The 19,597-nt window shown below is 31.9% G+C and overlaps 1 long non-coding RNA gene across 1 annotated transcript; it reads right to left on the bottom strand.

Moving 5' to 3' along the window:
• Nucleotides 1-5,396: 5,396 nt before the first annotated feature.
• LOC143055682 (uncharacterized) lies at nt 5,397-8,822 on the bottom strand. The gene is made up of 3 exons (XR_012972129.1): nt 8,704-8,822; nt 6,874-7,107; nt 5,397-5,870 (listed from the first exon to the last, which is right to left on the bottom strand). It is a non-coding gene; the product is annotated as an uncharacterized LOC143055682 (long non-coding RNA).
• Nucleotides 8,823-19,597: the final 10,775 nt, after the last annotated feature.

Below are 19,597 nucleotides of genomic sequence, written 5' to 3' on the forward strand. Positions count from 1 at the left end.
AAAAGGGCCCAAATAAGCATTATTCTTTGTTTTCGCACAATAACTTTAGTATAAGTAAATAGAAATCAATGAAATTTAAACACAAGGTTTATGACCACAAAAGAAAGGCTGGGATTGATTTTGGGAGTTGAGGTCCCAACAGTTTAGAAATCAGGGGCCAAAAAGGGGTCAAAATAAGCATTATTCTTGGTTTTCGCACCATAACTTTAGTATAAGTAAATAGAAATCTATGAAATTTAAACACAAGGTTTATGACCATAAAAGGAAGGTCGGGTTTGATTTTGAGAGTTTTGTTCTCAATAGTTTAGGAATAAGGGACTCAAAGGGTCCACAATTGAACTTTGTTTGATTTCATCAAAAAAAATAATAATTGGGGTTCTTTGATATGCCGAATCTAACTGTGTATGTAGATTCTCAATTTTTGGTCCCGTTTTCCAAATTGGTCTACATTAAGGTCCAAAGGGTCCAAAATTAAACTTAGTTTGATTTTAACAAAAAATGAATCCTCGGGGTTCTTTGCTATGCTGAATCTAAAAATGGACTTAAATTTTTGATTATTGACCCAGTTTTCAAGTTGGTCCAAATCAGGGTCCCAGATTAAACTTGGTTTGATTTCATCAAAAATTGAATAATTGGGGTTCTTTGATATGCCAAATCTAACTGTGTATGTTGATTCTTAATTTTTGGTCCCGTTTTCAAATTGGTCTACTTAAAATCCAAAGGGTCCAAAATTAAACTAAGTTTGATTTTAACAAAAATTGAATTCTTGGGCTTGTTTGATATGCTGAATCTAAACATGACTGTACTTAGAATTTTGATTATGGGCCAAGTTTTCAAGTTGGTTCAAATCAGGATCCAAAATTATTATATTAAGTATTGTGCAATAACAAGAAATTTTTAATTGCACAGTATTCAGCAATAGCAAGAAATCTTCAATTGCACAGTATTGTGCAATAGCAAGAAATTTTCAACTGCACAGTATTGCGCAATAGCAAAAAATCTTCAATTGCACAGTATGTTGCAATAGCAAATATTTTCAATTACACAGTATTGCGCAAAAGCAAGAAATATCTAATTGCACAATATTGTGCAATAGCAAGACATTTTCAATTGGAGTTATTTTTCTTTGTCCAGAATAGTAGTTGAATCAACTTAAATCATTGTTTTATACAATATACAATGTATATTCACTTTTACTACCAACTGATAAATGAAAACAATCTTTACCATTCAGTGATAACAAGCACTTTATTTTACATTTTGATATTTTATGATGTATTTAAATGAGTAGTTATTGTTGCAAACTCCATTAGATATTTGAATTGAGATTAGTTTTCGAAAAAGGGAAAGGGGGATGTGGAAAAAAATGGGGGGGTAAATTTTTCTCATTTCAGATTTCATAAATAAAAATTTCTTCAAACATTGTTTTGAGAGGATTAATATTCAACAGCATAGTGATTTGCTTAAAGGCAAAAAATAAATATTTTAAGTTCATTAGACCACATTCATTCTGTGTCAGAAACCTATGCTGTGTCAACTATTTAATCACAATCCAAATTTAGAGCTGAATCCAGCTTGAATGTTGTTTCCATACTTGCCACAACCGTTTAGGGTTCAACCTCTGCGGTCGAATAAAGCTGCGCCCTGCGGAGCATCTGGTTATTGATTCGTGTGATGTGTATGAGCTTTAGATTTTGCCATTTGACTAGGAATTCGGTATTTTTGTGATTTTACTATTTAGTATCTAAGACTGGTGTCTTTTACTCTGTATTGGCGTCTTTTTATTTGACGTGCATCTCATGCTAAATTATTGTGCATTATGCTAATACTTAGACCTTATTCTAGTAGCTCTTTGGAAGGACATGGTTAAGTATCTTTTCAATATTTTCCTTGTGTTGCATACATTGTACAGTTTACAATTAATTGTGTATTTGCACCAGACGCGTTTTTGTCTACCAAAGATTAACCACCGACGCACCTCTTGTCTACAAAAGACTCAGTGACACTCGAATAAAAAAGTCCAAGTAAAGAACGAAGTTGAAGAGGATTGAAAATCAAATACACCTAAAGTAATTTATTCCTAAGGAGAAAAGCTCTTAATTTCACGAAAACCCGACACATATACATAATCAGTGTTCAAGTTAATACAACTCGTAATTATGGTTGGGAAAGAGCATTGTTGACGGTTATTGATGAGTAAACTTTAAAAATTGAGCAATAACATCATCAATTTTAAATTTCTAAACCAAACAGTATCAACTGTTTCCCTGGAATATAAGTTAATTGAAAAGATTGCAGAACAAAATGGAAGTTGCCTCATTCTGTTTAAATCGTGTATACAGATTATAGTTTATGAAAGACACAAGACTAATCAATGGTATTGAAGAAAGATGACAAGGGACATTTGTTTTCACGAAGTTAGTTATCCAAAACATAACAGAAATACTGTAAACAAACTTATTTTCGCGAGCGATTTATTTTCGCGAGCGATTTATTTTCACGACCCATTTATTTTCACGACTATTCTTTGAAATCTTAAAAAAATTAAATTCAAATAGATTATAAAGCAAGGGTTATCATAATGAGATTTGACTTGGTCAAACAAAACTCGCTTGATTTAATTTAAAATTATTTGTAATTGATAGAAAACCAATTTATACCAATCAGTCATATTTGTCGTTTTCGTGGTGAAAACAAATACAAAATGGATTTTACATATCCGATGGTATTCTAAATTGAATTTTATGATCTACATAAACATACTTATTATTTACTGTTCTACGTTGGCTAGAGGTATAGGGCGAGGATTGAGATTTCATAAAGGTGTTTAAACCCGCCGCATGTTTGTGCCTGTCCCATGTCAGGAGCCTCTGGCCTTTGTTGGTCTTTTATTAATTTAACTTTAGTTTCTTGTGTACAATTTGGAAATTAGTATGGCGTTCATTATCACTGAACTAGTATACATTTGTTTAGGGGCCATCTAAAGGACGCCTCCGGGTGCGGAAATTTCTCGCTTTATTGAAGACTTGTTGGTGACCTTCTGCTGTTGTTTTTTTTCCATGGTCGGGTTATTGTCTCTCAATTTTATATATTATAATATTTTCATATTTTAGCGTGAAGGGAAAAGTTAATAGGAATATGGTTTATTTTTTCCAAATAGTCTCAGTATAGCAGTTCAAACTCTTACTTCTCCCTTCAGATATTCATTTATTTTTAAGGATGACTGTGCAAGGCCATAAAAAAGAATAGGTGTGTTTGCCCTAATCCTACCTACCCAGGAAAAAGCTGCCTACTCAAAATCTTTTTTGATTTGAAAATATATTTTTTTATTCAGATAGGCATATAAAGACTAATAAACATCTGATACTTAAATTTCTCTATGCCAAAAAAGAAAAGAAAATGCCTACCTACCTACCCATTGTCTGGATGCTGGGTAGCGTTTGGGCAAACCAAAATATTTTTAAGTGTGGCCAAAAATGTGATAAATATAATATGAAATCACAAAATATGTTAAAGTTTCATGTTTACACATGTCATTAATATAAAATTGTAGCATACTATTTTCGCACTCATACCAAAAAATATGGTAATAAGCAGAATATCAAGAACTTGCAGACATGTATAAAATATTGTGATGAACTGTATTATTTCTTAAAAAATATTATTGTATGATAAAAGTAAAATAATAAAAATATCGAACTCCAAGGAAAACTGAAAATAAAAAGTTCCTTATCATATGGTAAAACCAAACACAAACGAATAGAAAACAACTGTGAAACTCCTGACTTGCTACAGACTAGTTAAACCTCTGACGTGTATTACAGTCGAATAAACATGATAAATTGTTATTATATTGACAACGATGTGTGAATTCACAAAATTAACGTAATTGTCAAAATGTCAAAAAGGATGTTCAATAAACTAATCATAGGTACCAGGATTAAAATTGTGTATTTACGCCAGACTCGCAGTTCGTCTAAAGAGACTCAATGGTGACGCTCTAATAAAAAAAAGTGAAAAAGGCCAAATAAAGTACAACCGTCAACATTTGGCTATAATTTTAATCATCGAAAAAACAAACCAGTAAAACGTGTGAACTGCTCAAAAATGATACCCTTGTCGAAATATTTCGGTAAACACGAAGTTATTGAGTGATGAATTTGAAAAAAAAAAACGGTATAGCGGGCTTATATAAACCCTGAAACCAAATTACAGAAATCCTTGTATTGTAGTTCCTGAGAATAATGTGACGAAAGTTTTAAACTTTGCTCTCTTGTGTAAAATAACACAAGTTTTCGGTAAACGGGAAGTTGTTAAGTGATGAATCAGAAAACGCATCACACAGTATAGCTGACTAATATGAACCCTGAAACTAAATTTCGGAAATCCTTAATGTCGAGTAGTTCCTGTGAAATATTCGACGAAAATATTCAGGGGATGGACGGACTGACGGATGATTGGACTTCGGGAATGACAGACAGAGGTAAAACAGTTTACCCCGACTGTTTTTAAAGCAGGGGTATAAAAAAATATGTAAATAAAGCAAAATGACATATTGACAATGCACATCAACAAACATGAAAGACAGAAATAAAAAAAGGTATGTGCAACAAACAACTTTTTTATAATTTAGAACCAAATCCATTATACTATATATCTATACAACAATGTAAGTTTTTGCATAGTGATACACACACATATATATATATATATATATATATATAACTCATTTCTTCAAGAGTTATTGTTATGAAAAGCAAATATCTAGGTCAGTCATGGTCTATAATAATTCTTCTATTCTATAGTTTTAATTCCCCGAGGGTATCACCAGCCCAGGTACTGACATGAATTATCATAGATATGGTCATATTTAATCAACTGTTTACAAAACTTTTGAATTTTTGAAAAACTAATGCTTTTCCCTACCTCAGGAAAAGATAATTTTAGCTTTATTTGGCCAAAACTTTTAGGAATTTTGGTCCTCAATGCTCTCCAACTTCGTACTTTATTTGGCCTTTTTTAACTTTTTTTCGATTCTAGTGTCACTTATGAGTCTTTTGTAGACGAAACGCGCGTCTGGCGTTTTTCAATGAAGTTTTCATTCCCCGAGGGTATCACCAGCCCAGTAGTCAGCACAGAAACTTCTGTGCTGACATGAATCATCATTGACATGGTCATATTTATAAATCAACTGTTTTCAAAACGTTTGAATTTTTGAAATACTATGGCTTTTCTACCTCAGGGATAGATAACTTTAGCTGTATTTGGCAAAACTTTTAGGAAGTTTGGTCCTCAATGCTCTCCAACTTCGTACTTTATTTGGCCTTTTTTAACTTTTTTTTATTCTAGCGTCACTGATGAGTCTTTTGTAAATAAAACTCGCGTCTGGCGTACTTAGCAAATGTAATCCTGGTATCTGTGATTAGTTATTCTTCATTAGTGTTATACTGGTTTTTTTTCTGAACCCAATATGAGAGCATGAGGGCAAATTTAGCGTTTAAATGTTTTATTGATTTTGAAATGTTTAGTTTATGCAGTATTCTCCTAACGTTAAACATCTAAAAATAATGCCAGTTATTTCCTTGTGAAATATTGTTTCTACTGTTGCATTTTAGATAACATAATTATGTAATTTCATAGCTTTAAAAAGCACTGAAGAGTTGTACTACAATAGTATCCACTAGACACTGCATTTTCGCTCAGGAGTGTGCATCTCAATAGAGAAATATCGTAAATAAAGGCCAAACATTCTGTATCAATGTGGCAAAAATAAGCACATCTAACACGTGTCGGCACTGGTTCAACAATATTCATTTCTGAAAACGAGGTTCCAGAATACTTGAGCTCAAATGTCCCCATGGTGTTTCCATCTAGAAATACATAATTATAGCATTTATAGTTTAATAATTGTTGACAAGCAAAACAAACAGAAAAAGAAAACTGCATATAAACCATCATTCTGAAATATATCAATAAAAGCACTTTAACCGACGTGTCAATTCTTATATTTTTATTACTAAATTAAACATTGTCCATGCGGAATCATTAGCGGGTAATAATGGCTTTGGTTGAGTTGTTAAAAAACAATCGATCAAGTACTAATTGCAACCAATATAAAAGCAAGAGCGCTTTACTCAAGGTTCTTCGTCTTTGATTTTCTGTGGTCTGTTTAAATTAGATATATTTATAAACATAGAGCCCTTAGTTCGATATCTTCTTTTAAAGGATAATAAGATTAAATCAGTTCTTTATTTCATCCTCAAGAATGAATTTTCACCTTTTGTTAGACTAGTTTTTTAATTGCATCCTATGATGAGTCTGTGACTATTTAAACTTTTGACACAAATGTACTGTTGGCTTTGATGCTCACTTATATTACCTGAATTAGGCTGTTGTTAAGATAGTCTGAAATGTCTTATTAAATTGTGTATTGTTATAAATAAGTTTGCACTGAAATATCATATTCAACTGATTTTTACATGGCTTTTTTAATGAACAGTGGCAACATAACTCATATAAATTTAGAGCCATAACAAATTATTGATAAATGCAATACGTAGGTTCACACTGTGAGCTGAACGGGTTGAAGGGCAGATCATTTGGACTGCTACTAGATATAAAAAAAAATGCATAAAGATACACCAACGATTTTAAACAAGACATCTTTCATTAGCAGTCAAGTTGTCGCTTTAAAAAACGTACGCTCAGACTTGGTTTTAACGTAAAATTGGGAAAAATTGGGTAGCTTTATTCCTACACCCTAGTATACCACGTTCGTTTATTAAAATGTGTGATATATTGTGGTCAATTTATTATATCCCCGCTGTTTGACCATGAAATTTTAAAGCATGGATTTTTTGTAACTTTTCATACCTGAACAATCCTTAATGTACACGGAATAAGATGGGTTTAGTACTGAATACATGCTGCTAACGCTTTCAAATAGCTTGCACCTCCCTCCAGTTCTGTATTCAATGTGGGAACATTTTGATCTCACCAAGCAGGTGTAGAGACATGTATCTTTGTCAACATCATTATATACAACTATTTCAACTCCATCTCCGTTTCCAACTTGGTAGGTTTCACCGACTAACTCCATTGTACATCCTAAATATCAAATATTAATGATTGTAAGTGGAATTGCATATAAGACTTAAAATAACCAATTGAAAGACTTGAAAAAATGTAAGATTTGATTTAAAAAAATGAATTAAACACGTTTCCAACTTGAAAGGTTTCACCGAGTAACTCCATTGTACATCCTAAATCTCAAACATTAATGATTGTAAATGGAATTGCATATAAGACTTAAAATAAGCAATTGAATGACTAGAAAATTGTTTGATTTAATAAAAACAAGAATGTGTCCATAGTACACGGATGCCCCACTTGCACTATCATTTTACATGTTCAGTGGACCGTGAAATTGGGGTCAATACTTTAATTTGGCATTAAAATTAGAAAGATCATATCAGAGTTAACATGTGTACTAAGTTTCAAGTTGATTGGACTTCAACTTCATCAAAAACTACCTTGACCAAAAACTTTAACCTGAGCTTCACACTATCTTTTTCTTTGTTCAGTGGACCGTAAAATTGGGGTCAATACTTTAATTTGACATTAGAATTAGAAAGATCATATCATAGGGAACATGTGTACTAAGTTTCAAGTTGATTGGACTTCAACTTCATCAAAAACTACCTTGACCAAAAACTTGAACCTGAAGCGGGACGAACGGACGGACAAACGAACGGAGGCACAGACCAGAAAACATAATGCCCCTCTACTATCGTAAGTGGGACATAAAAAATATTTAGCACTTTTAGTACTCCTACTTAATTATTTAAACATGTTTACAATTTTGTTTTTCTAATTGTTTTGAATCCAGTATCAATGATGAGTCTTATGAAATTGATTTTCACCATATTAACATACTGCATGTTTCAATAAAATATAAAAAAGTCATTTTATGTCAATACATTTTAGTGGACACTTTTGGTTCATGGCTTTTCCATGTAGAAACAGAGATTATTCTTCGTATGATTTTTTCAGAAAATCTTAGTTTTCCTTGAAAACTATCTCATAAACAAGCAAGTAACCAGAACTTTAATTTAGTTATTGTCTTTTGTCTATTTTACTGCATTAATGCTATTCAGACACATTTGTAAGATGCACTATACAACAGTGCATGTTATTCTGAACTTGTTAATTCGTCCAATAGGATATTGATCCATATATGAATATGGAATATGAATATTAGCACTATCATAAATAAACATGTCAAACAAACAGATACATTAACCACATATGCAAAGATCAAACAGAAAAATAATTAACACAACTGTTACAACCTTGCAACCTTAAGAAAGACATTATGTTCCTATTTCACGAATGACCCACTCGCACTTTCATTTTCCATGTTCAGTGGACCATGAAATTGGGACAAAACTTTAATTTGGCATTATATGGAACATGTGTACTTACATGTAGTTTCAAATGGTTTAGACTTCAACTTCATCAAAAACTAACTTTTACCAAAAACTTTGAAAACATCAAAGCTTAAATCTGAACCGGGAGAGACGGATAATGGAGTGGACGAACGGACGGACGGACGAATAGACGCACAGATAAAAAAACATAGTGCCTATAAAATTAGGGCATACAAATAAAATTAAGTGTAACTAAGAATTAAAAAAGACTCACCTGTACAAAAGCTAATCATAAATACCAGCAGGATCAAAAATTGAAATACATTTAATTTCATGATGACAAAAGCAGTAGTCCAGTATTTGACAGCGTTAACAATATAAGTAAGACTACAATTATATATCATACTTTATTTGATCAATGACATTTTACATAAATAAAATCATTTAGATTGTGAATTTAGAACTTCAAACATCAAGCAATGTTTTACCATTAAAGTTGTTCAAAACTAATTCTATACAAACATAATTTGTTCGCATTTGAAACCATTGTTATATTGAACAAATCATTAGCCCCAATCAATTATCTTCAGTTTCTGTATGAAGATAACATTATACACAAAATGATAACTCCTGGTTTTGCTACATTTGATTTTACCAATAGTCTATTAGTTAAGTAAATAAAAAAGGCAATAGATTTCATTAGCAAACTAATATATAGTCTGTTCCAACTTCATAGGTATAATGTATTTGTGATCAAACTAGTATTCAGGTATCTTTCATCGCGAAGATGCAAATTGTGTAAATTAATAAATCAAACATATTTTTAATAATTCAATGTTAATTCAATAGATCAATTTTTCATACAAACGTCAATAAGAAACTAGAATCCATTTATAACTAGGTCTTTCCACTTTTCGTGGAAAGACCTTTTGTTTTTCTTCTGATTATTTTTTAGGTCTTTTGTTTTTCTTCTGATTATTTTTTTTTCTTCTTCTTCTTCTGCCGTCTGATATGCTTTTTTGTCTTACAACATATCGAATGGATTTTTGGCCAATGATGTGGTACAGTAATGGGGGTTTCAAAACTCACCCTGTGTGACCGAACACTTATTCTTATAGGAGTTATCCCCCTCGTCCCCTTTTTCTTGTTATCGCTATACATTGTATCTCTAAAACCGTAAAAGATTTTAACAAACTGTTTTCACCGAATTGTTCGTCTACTCTTAAGAATGATTTGGTTAATTTTGATTGGAGTGATCGGAAGACATCTTAATGGGAGTTATTTTCCTTTGAAAATTTAAGATAGGCGATATGTTGGATCAATTCATACGTTATAAGTCGGAGAGGTCTACAGTCTTTTGATATGAAGTCCTTGGTCATTTTGAAGGAAATTGAGGTCAAGGTCAAAGGTCAAGGTCATGTTATAAATTTTGAATTTTGCTTGTTATCGTTTTTCACAAGAAACTGTTACAGTAAATGATATGATGCATTTGCCAAATAACTGTTTACAATATTATAAGGGGCAACTTCAACCTATTTAAGTCGAAGAGTTTTGGTTAACCCTTATAGGAGTTTTCTCCCCTTATTTATTTGAAATCAGTTTTTCTCCACAACCATACAAGTGATTGACCTGGGGTCTTTTGATTTGAGATCACTGACCTAAAAATTGAGGTCAAGGTCAATGGTCAATTTGACGTTATAGATTTTAACCTTTGCTAACAATTCTTTCTGCTTCATTATAAAACAATTAAATCTACTGCATAAACCTATTAATCTTATTTTTTTTTTATATCAGTTAGTTTTTCCACATTACATTTTTTAAATTTCATTCTTATTATCGAGTATGTCGATGTGGAAAGACCTTCAATTGTTCTCTGAAGAATTGGTTTTTAATTATCTTTATAATTTATCTTTAAAGTTTGGAGTAATAATATAATGATACAAAAAGCTTATGTAAGATAAAGTTTTCTTTTCATACAAACATAATATTTGTTTCGTCTACATAGGATTCATCAGCAGTGACGCTGAGATCAAAACAGTTAAAAAGCCTAACAAGTAAGAAGCAATATATTTACAAAGTCACAATATCTCACGAAGTCATGCATTCAAAATGAAGAAAATGATCTTCTGCGTCTTAGTAGTCTGTCGCGTTGATGAATCCATGCATTCAAAATGAAGTAAATGATCTTCTGCGTCTTAGTAGTCTATCACGTTGATGAATCCATGCTGGTAACCGTCTTTCACACATCGTTGTTAATATAATGGATTTTGATGCGACTAGCATACAAGTGAGAGGTTTAGCTAGCTATAAAAACAAGGTTCAATCCACAATTTTTTACATGCAAAATGACTGTACCAAGTCAGAAATCTGACAGTTTTTATTCATTCGTTTGATGTGTATGAGCTTTTGATTTTGCCATTTGATTAAGAATTCAGTATTTTTGTGATTTTACTCTTTAGTTTTTAAGACTGGTGTCTTTTACTCTGTATTGGCGTCTTTTTATTTGACGTGCATCTCATGCTGAATTATTGTGCATTATGCTAATAATTAGACCTTATTTTAGTAGCTCTTTGGATGGACATGGTTAAGTATCTTTTCAATATTTTCCTTGTGTTGGAGGTTTGGCGTCCTTGGTGTTCGAACAATGGTTCTATAAAAAAACACGATATTTTTTTAATCTGTCACGTGGTGAGTAAATAATATTATTTTTAGAGGGTACGTTGTCAGCTTCGTCTATGTCTTATAAGGTTTTAAGCAAAACATCTCACAAAAGAGTGAGACATTATCAAAATAGCTAGGATTATTTGATAAATCTCGTCATTAGTTATTGACACTGAAAAATCCAATTATCGAATTCATTGTTTTATTCTGTGCAAAGATTTCAGAAAAGTGAAACAACAGTAAGAAAAATTAAAATCAGGAGAAATTTTAAAAGGCACTTATTTTGTTTTCCTAAGTTCTAAAGTTTCTTTATTTGAACTATTTTTTAGCTCACCTGGTCCAAACAAAACATGTGAGCATTCTCATCACTAGACGTCCGTCATCCGTCGTCCGTCGTCCGTTAACGATCACAAAACCCTTCTCCTCTGAAACAACTGGGTCAAATAATTCCAAATTTGGCTTTAATTATTTTTAGTGTATCTAGTTGTGACCGTTGGCCCTGTCTAAGAATTAATATTGCTGGCATGGATAAAATAGGAAATAGGGTCAAATGCAGTTTTTTGGCGTATATCTCTAGGCCCGTGCACTTAAGTTAAGATTTTCCTTAGTAAACACTTAAGTTAAGGAAACTCCGCCCTTTTTAGCTAAGTGGTACATGTATGCATAAAAAATCTAAAACTAAGTATTTCCTAAGTAAAATCTTAGTTGTTATAAGTCACGCCCACAAAACTTAAGTAAATGCATAAAACCCCTTATACTAAGGAAACGCCTAAGATAACACTTAAGTCTAAGGTACCAATATTATAGAGCTTCCTTCAAAAATAGTTAAAAATCAATCGAAAGTATACGTTTTTTGCAGAACATTAATAGGTTACCTACAATTTAATTGATTCATAACTATATCAGTAATGAAATACTAATTATTCGCTTATTTATTGCTAAATATTAACGATCTTCGTAATTTTTTTCAAATCACATAAAATCAACAAATCAAGAGATAACAGTGGATAGTTATAAACTATTTCCATATCCGTGTGCAAACAGAAAAGTACTTGGTTCTATTTTTCTTATGTTTACTCTGTACGTGCACGTCTTTTAATTTTTTAAAATACACCGCGCGTGTATCATTTGTAACCGTAAGTTAAAACAGAATTAAGGAATTAGTTTAAACATATTTTATTTGTTGAATTAAAGCAAAATGGATTAGACACAAGTAAGTCATACTTATGAAGTCTTCTTCATAATACAATATAAAGTTACAATAATAGTATAATATGATGGACATGCATATACACGGTGGGTATGGTTGTCCTGCGAGATAACGTTCTGTGCTGGTGATTTGGTCCTGATTCTGTGCTGGTGGGTTTGTTTACATTGTATCAGAACGGCAATAAAACGACTGTTTTGTTGCTTAATTTTTCTCTGATGCGTCATAAGTACCATGCAAAGTATATTACAACAATATTATTTTGCAAAAGTCGTGCAAGTTCGTTAAACGGAATTGTCCTGACGCTGTGCTGGTGATAAGAAAAACGGTCCTGGTTCTGTGCTCCTATGCCCTGGTTTTGTGCCTTTATATTTTAGTTAAAAGTGGCATATATTCAAGATCATTGATGCTGTACTGTTATTGACTAATTAACTGTTGTCTGCTTTCTTGAAATTGACATTGTTGTGAATCTGTTTACTGTTATTATGAGAGAAAAAATACCCCTATTTTTTTTTTTTTTAAATTAACTGTAATCTTATTTATTGGCCTGTTAATGGAACCCTTCTTGTCCCCTTTTAAGATAAGAAAATATGTTTACGATTTTCGGGATTACGATCATTTTGCAAGATCACCAAAATACGTTGTAATTTATACAATACTTAATATAATGTAGATTATGTGGTATGTTTGTTGTCAATGGACAAATTTCCATAAGAAACCAAAGGAAGTATGTGTTAACAACCATACGTCATCGTACGACCTTCAACAATAACCCATAAAATAAAAATGTGAAAGGTTTTGCATAAATATAGAACAAAGGATTGCGGTATAGAAAGCGGACTCTATGAGCATTTTTGTTTTATTTTTTCAGTTCTAAATTTTCTGAAAATGAGCATTTTTGTGTTACGCTTACTGAAACAGTTTAGAGGGTGAACTTTTTAATGGAAATATATATGAACTCCATAAGAAACAAAATTGAAAAATCTCAACTGTTTTCTTCCATTTTTTATGAGTGAAAACGTCAAAAATTATCATTTTCGTCTTTGTTTACATTTTTTCATTGATCACCAGCACCCGTCAGGACCGAATCACCAGCACAGAACGTTCTCTCGCAGGACAACCATACCCACCGTGTATAAAGCAAGAAGTTTATAGAACATAATACTAGCTTTCATAGGTAAAAAAAAGAGGAGAGAAAGTAAAAAGAGAAAAAGAAAGTTTGAAAAGTCGTATAACTCTGTGACGATGACTTGTGTATTATTGAGGACGGTGACGTTCCGTGCCAGTAATAATAACGCTCTATCAAGGCATAAGAAATCTGTTTGAACTTTTTATGAAATGTTGAACTTGTTTGAAAATTTGAATATTTTGTTCGTTCGAAAGTTCCAAGTGTCCGCAAATTAATAGTTTTCAGATAACCAGTTAAGGTTGTTTAATATCGGACCCACAATGGCAAGAAGGATCATTTATAATATTAGCTCTAAATAGGTCATTGTTTAAGAATAAAGCGGAACATCGCTATTGCGTTAAGATAATATTTAATCTCCTTGAGCCGTACAAATAAAACGTTTCAATTTTACATAATAGACAATCGTTTTTTAATTCTTTCTTAAATTTACAAATAGAGTCGACACTGCGAATTTTGGGATCAAGTTTATTCCATTCACGTATTGTAGAAGGAATAAACGATTCAGGGGCCGTATGCATAAAACATCTCAACTTAAGTATTCCTTAAACTTAGATTTCACTAAGAATTTCCTTAGTTAAGTAAAATTCTTAAGTGGTATGCATAAACTTACTTAAGTCTTCACTTAACTAAGGAATACTTAAATCGGAACCTTTCTCTAATTACCGTATGATATATACTAGCTCATCACATGTACTCATCCGTGTAAAAGTTTGTTATGATTATTTAAATTTGTTGATCAATGCATGCTTTTATTTTAAAGAGCTGTAGTTAAATTGATATTGGTATACATGTAAAACAATTCAATAGAACCATAACATAGTATAATGATCAACAATTGGCGCATATAAGACAACGCTTTTTAAGGTTGATGTTTTGACGGATGAGCATTGGAGGAAAATATTTCGGTAATCCAAGACTTTCCCCTTTTTAATCTTTAATCATCTTTTAATAGGTGTAATATTTTCGGGATACAACAATATGTTTAAAACTCTAACAATACATGATCAAGGTTTCAGTGGCGTAGCACAAGACTAAGAGTAGCATTGTAAGCAAATCATTTTACAAAACAAATCATTATACACTTTTTTCAATAAAATGTTTACTAATAGTTCAGCTTATTATGCGCTGACATCTCTCTTTCCAGACCCCTTGCTTACATATGCTTATGGTTTGAAAAAATCTTTTTTGATGTGAAATTAACATTTTTATCACTTCCCTTTTACAACAAAAAAGGGGGAGGGTAGATTTTTTTTTCCATAAATCCATATACAAACTAGGGCATTTTTCAAAAGTCCTACAATCTTTACTAAACCAAATTATTACAGTAAGTATATTCTCAACATATTAACGTACTTAGCAATATTTTCGATACCGCAATATATCTCATTGAATATATAAGGAAATATAAAAAGATAATTTGATACGAGTAAGCCGGGTATCATAAATAACTTATATGATCTTATATAAATTTCGAATTCCATGGGGGTGTAGGAGTGTGGACTTCTGGCTGCCGTAACAGTGGTTCCATAAACAAGTAACTTATTGTTTAAACAAAATGGAGGTCGATGTCCACACCCCCCCCCCCCTTCCCTTTTTTATGAAAGAAAATCCACCCCTGGGTAGGTCTTAAAACTTTTTGATTTTGTCCCTGTAAAGTGATAAAAACTAGGGTATGCCCTACATCTTTAAAATAAAACTTAATTGAAAATTCAAATGATCCCCCATCCCCCCCCCCCAAAAAAAAACAACCCACAAACACATGATATAAAAAATGTGGCTTTGCATGCCCTCTCTTCAGTCCTTAATTCTGTTTTAACTTACGGTTACAAATGATCCCCCAGCGGTGTATTAAAAAAAAATTAAAACTTGCACATACAGAGTAAACAAAAGAAAAATAGAACCATGAATTACATGAGTATAAAAACTGAGTACTTTGCGGTATACACACGAGATATGGGAAATTGTATATAACTACCCACTGTTATCTCTTGATTTGTTGATTATACGTGATTTGAAGAAAATTACGAATATCGTTGATATTTAGCAATACATGAACGAATAATTAGTATTTTATTACTGATATAGTTATTAATCAGTTTAATTGTAGGTAACCTATTAATGTTCTGCAAAAAACGCATACTTTCGATTGATCTTTAACTATTTTTGAAAATTTAAGGAAGCTCTATAGGTACCTTAGACTTAAGTGTTATCTTAGCCGTTTTCTTAGTATAAGGAGTTTTATGCATACCACTTAAGTTTTGTGGGCATGACTTAAAACAACTAAGATTTTACTTAGGAAATACTTAGTTTAAGATTTTTTATGCATACCACTTACTAGATAAAAAGGGCGGAGTTTCCTTAACTTAAGTGTTTACTAAGGAAAATCTAAACTTAAGTAGCTTTATGCATACGGGCCCAGTAGTAAGGGCAATTAAGGAATGAAGAGAGGGAATGCAAAACTACATTTTTTTTATTATATCATGTGTGTGTGTGTTTTCTTTTTTTCATTGGGGGAAAAGGGGGGGGGGGGTTATTTTTGAATTTTCAATTTAGTTTTATTTTAAAGATGTAGCGCATACCCCTAATTTTTTTCACTTACAGGGACAAAATCGAAAAGTTTTAAGACCTATCCAGAGGATTTCTTTTACAAAAGGGGGGTGGACATGGACCTTCATTTGGTTGAAACAATAAGTTGATTGTTTATGGAATCACTGTTACGGCAGTCAGAAGTCTCCACTGCTACACCCCATGGAATTCGAAGTTTATATAAGATCATACAAGGTATTTATGATACCTTACTCGTATCAAATTATTAGGTCTTTCCACCTTTCGTGTGGAAAGACCTATTGATTTTGTTCTGATTATTTTTTTTTTCTTCCGCCTAATTTTTTTCTTGCGGTGTAAAAATGTTTCAAAAGATGTCGCTTAGTTTTTTTGTATATGAGATCATACAGTCTATACGCTTTTGAAACTCACCCTGTTTAACCGAACACTTTTCTTTGTAAGAGTTATCTCCCCAAACACTGTTTTCTTGTTATCAGATCTCCTCCGTAACTGTAAAAGAAAGCGACAAATTTATTTTTCCAAATTGCTCGTTATATCCTCAGGATGTTACGTTTTATTTTGACAGAAGCTTTACGAAGACCCCATATGAGAGTAATTTCCCCTTTTGTATTGAAATAAGTGAAATAAATTTGTAACTGGAAAACCATAAGTGATAGAGGCCTAGGGTCTTTTGATTTGAGGCCCTTGCTCATAAAGTATGAAAATGAGGTCAAGGTCAAAGGTCAAGGTCATGTTCAATTTTTTGATTTTGGCTTGTTATCTCTTATTTTCAGAAATCATACAAGATATCGACAAAATATTTTCACACAATTGTTAGTTGCGACATGTCGTAACATGTAAATTTTACTTAAAAGGGTACGTAACATTTAATGCGAGTTTTGCCCCCTTTTATATCTAATATTAGTTGTATGGTAATATAACTCATTAACAATATAAAGTAGAGGCCTAGAGTCTTTTGATTTGAGGTCCTTGGTTGATGACCTTGAAATTGAGCTCAAGGTCATAGGTAAATTTAACGTTCTAGATTTTGACCTTTGCTTTTTCCTCTTATATATACATGATAAAGCCATGGGACTTTTGGCAAAAGGTTGCAAGCTATGTGACCTTGAAAAAGCCAACCGGAAGTGACCTTTTGTAAACCGGAAGTAGCCATTTTTTGTACTAATTTAATGTAAAAGTATATAGAACCATCTATTTTTGGAATCAGTGTCAAGTAAACTATCAAAACATACCGGAAATAACATCTTTTAAACCGGAAGTAAAAAATGATCTCCCTTATGTATATCTTTTTGTATAGAAACCATATATTTTTGGAATCAGCGTCCAATAAGCTGTCATTTGACGCTAAAATTGACATTTAAAACCGAATTTTAATATTTTCATATAAAAAAGATCCTTACTGGTGGAAAGACCATCAATGGTTCTCTGAACAATTGGTTTTTAATTTTTTTATATTTCCTTATATATTCAATGAGATATATTACGTTATGATGTTGAGAATATACTTACTGTATTAATTTGTTTTAGTAAAGATTGTAGGACTTTTAAAAATGCTCTAGTTTGTATATGGATTCCTGGAAAAAAATTCTACCCTCCCCCGTTTTTTTTTTGTTATACATTTGTAAAAGGGAAGTGATAACAATGTCAATTTCACATCAACATAGATTTTTTTCAAACTATAAGCAAATGAAAGCAAGGGGTCTGGAAAGGGAAATGTCAGCGCATAATAAGCTGAACTATTAGTAAACATTTTATTGAAAAAGCGTTTTGTAAAAAATGATTTGTTTTGTAAAATGATTTGCTTACAATGCTACCCTTAGTCTTGTGCTACCCCACTGAAACCTTGGTCATGTTTTGTTAGAGTTTAAAACATATTGTTGTATCTAGAAAATATTACACCCATTAAAAGGTGATTAAAGATTAAGTAGAGGAAAGTCTTGGATTACCGAAATATTTTTCTTCCAATGCTCATCCGTCAACACATCAACCTTAAAAAGCGTTGTCTTATAGTTATATGCGCCAATTGTTCATCATTAAACTATGTTACGTTCTATTGAATTGTTTTACATACCAATATCAATTTAACCCCAGCTCTTTAAAATAAAAGCGTGCATTGATCAATATATTTAAAGAATCATAACAAACTTTTACACGGATGAGTACATGTGATGAGCTAGTATATATCATACGGTAATTAGAGAAAGGTTCCGATTTAAGTATTCCTTAGTTAAGTAAGTTAATGCATACCACTTAAGAATTTGACTTAAAAAATGTAACTAAGGAAATTCTTAATGAAATCGAAGTTTAAGGAATACTTAAGTTCAGATGTTTTATGCATATGGCCCCTGTATCTTAAAAGTATCAAGAACAAATCTGACAGGAGTAAAATGTTCATCTGGTCAAGATATATCTGCCCATAAATTTTTTCGACGCATTAAATGACCAGTTGATGGGTTGTTGTCTTTGAATTGGTAATATAAAGGATATTTTACTGTTTTCGGTTATTTTCTTGAATTTTATAATAGACAGAGATAAACTGCAAAATTGTAGAGCAAAGTAAGATCTACAAATAAGTCGACTTGATTCGAAATTGTCAATTGACCCCATAAGGAGTTATTGCCCTCCAAAGTATTTTTTTTAAAAAACCTCTCTCTTGAAACTACTGGGCCAATAAATGACACCAAACTTGACATGAATCATCCTTAGGATATTTCGTTAAATGAATGTATCTAATGACCCCGCCAAATAACCAAGATGACCTCCATGTCTCAAAATTGAACATTAGGGTTAACTGTAGAAGTTTTGGGGAGATTTTTAAAAACAAAGCTACTATGGATGACCTGCTTTATATTTAATAACTGGACCAAACTAAACCAAATGTTGTCTCGACTAGTTTTTTTTAGTATCTATTGTATTTAATGATATTCAATATGATTTTAACCTTATTTACTTGATTTCTAAAACCATAGTAGATTCAGGCGAGCGACACATGCTCTTATGAGCCTCTCGTTTTTTGTTTTTTGTTTTTTGTTTTTTGTTTTGTTTTTTTAATAATATAAAAATATGTGGATGAGGTATAATGGCCAATGAGACAACTATCAATCAAATATCAAACGAAGTGTTTGGAAGCAAATATAGGCTGTACGGCTTTCAACAATGAGAAAAATAAATACCGTTTACACTGTAGTAGGCTATAAAAGGCCCGAAAAAATATAAAATATGAAACAAATTCAATTGAGAAAAACGATCAAATTAATATATAACAATTTACTTACAACAAATATGACAGACACGAACCAGAGACAACATCTGAACTACTGGCTCCTGACTGAGGAAAGACACAAAAAGAATGTGGCTAGGTAAATCATGTTTGTGAGCGCTCAACCTTCCCCGTAATCTGGGATAATGGAGAAATAGCCAAATAGAGGAACAAACTATACAAAATCAGTTGAAAAAGGCTTAACTCATAAGATCAATCTATTCGAAATACAAATCTAAATCAAATACTCAAACACATCAAACAAATGAAAAAAAAATCCTGTCATA

This window comes from Mytilus galloprovincialis, chromosome 12, assembly GCF_965363235.1.
Source record: "Mytilus galloprovincialis chromosome 12, xbMytGall1.hap1.1, whole genome shotgun sequence".
NCBI lineage: Eukaryota > Metazoa > Mollusca > Bivalvia > Mytilida > Mytilidae > Mytilus > Mytilus galloprovincialis.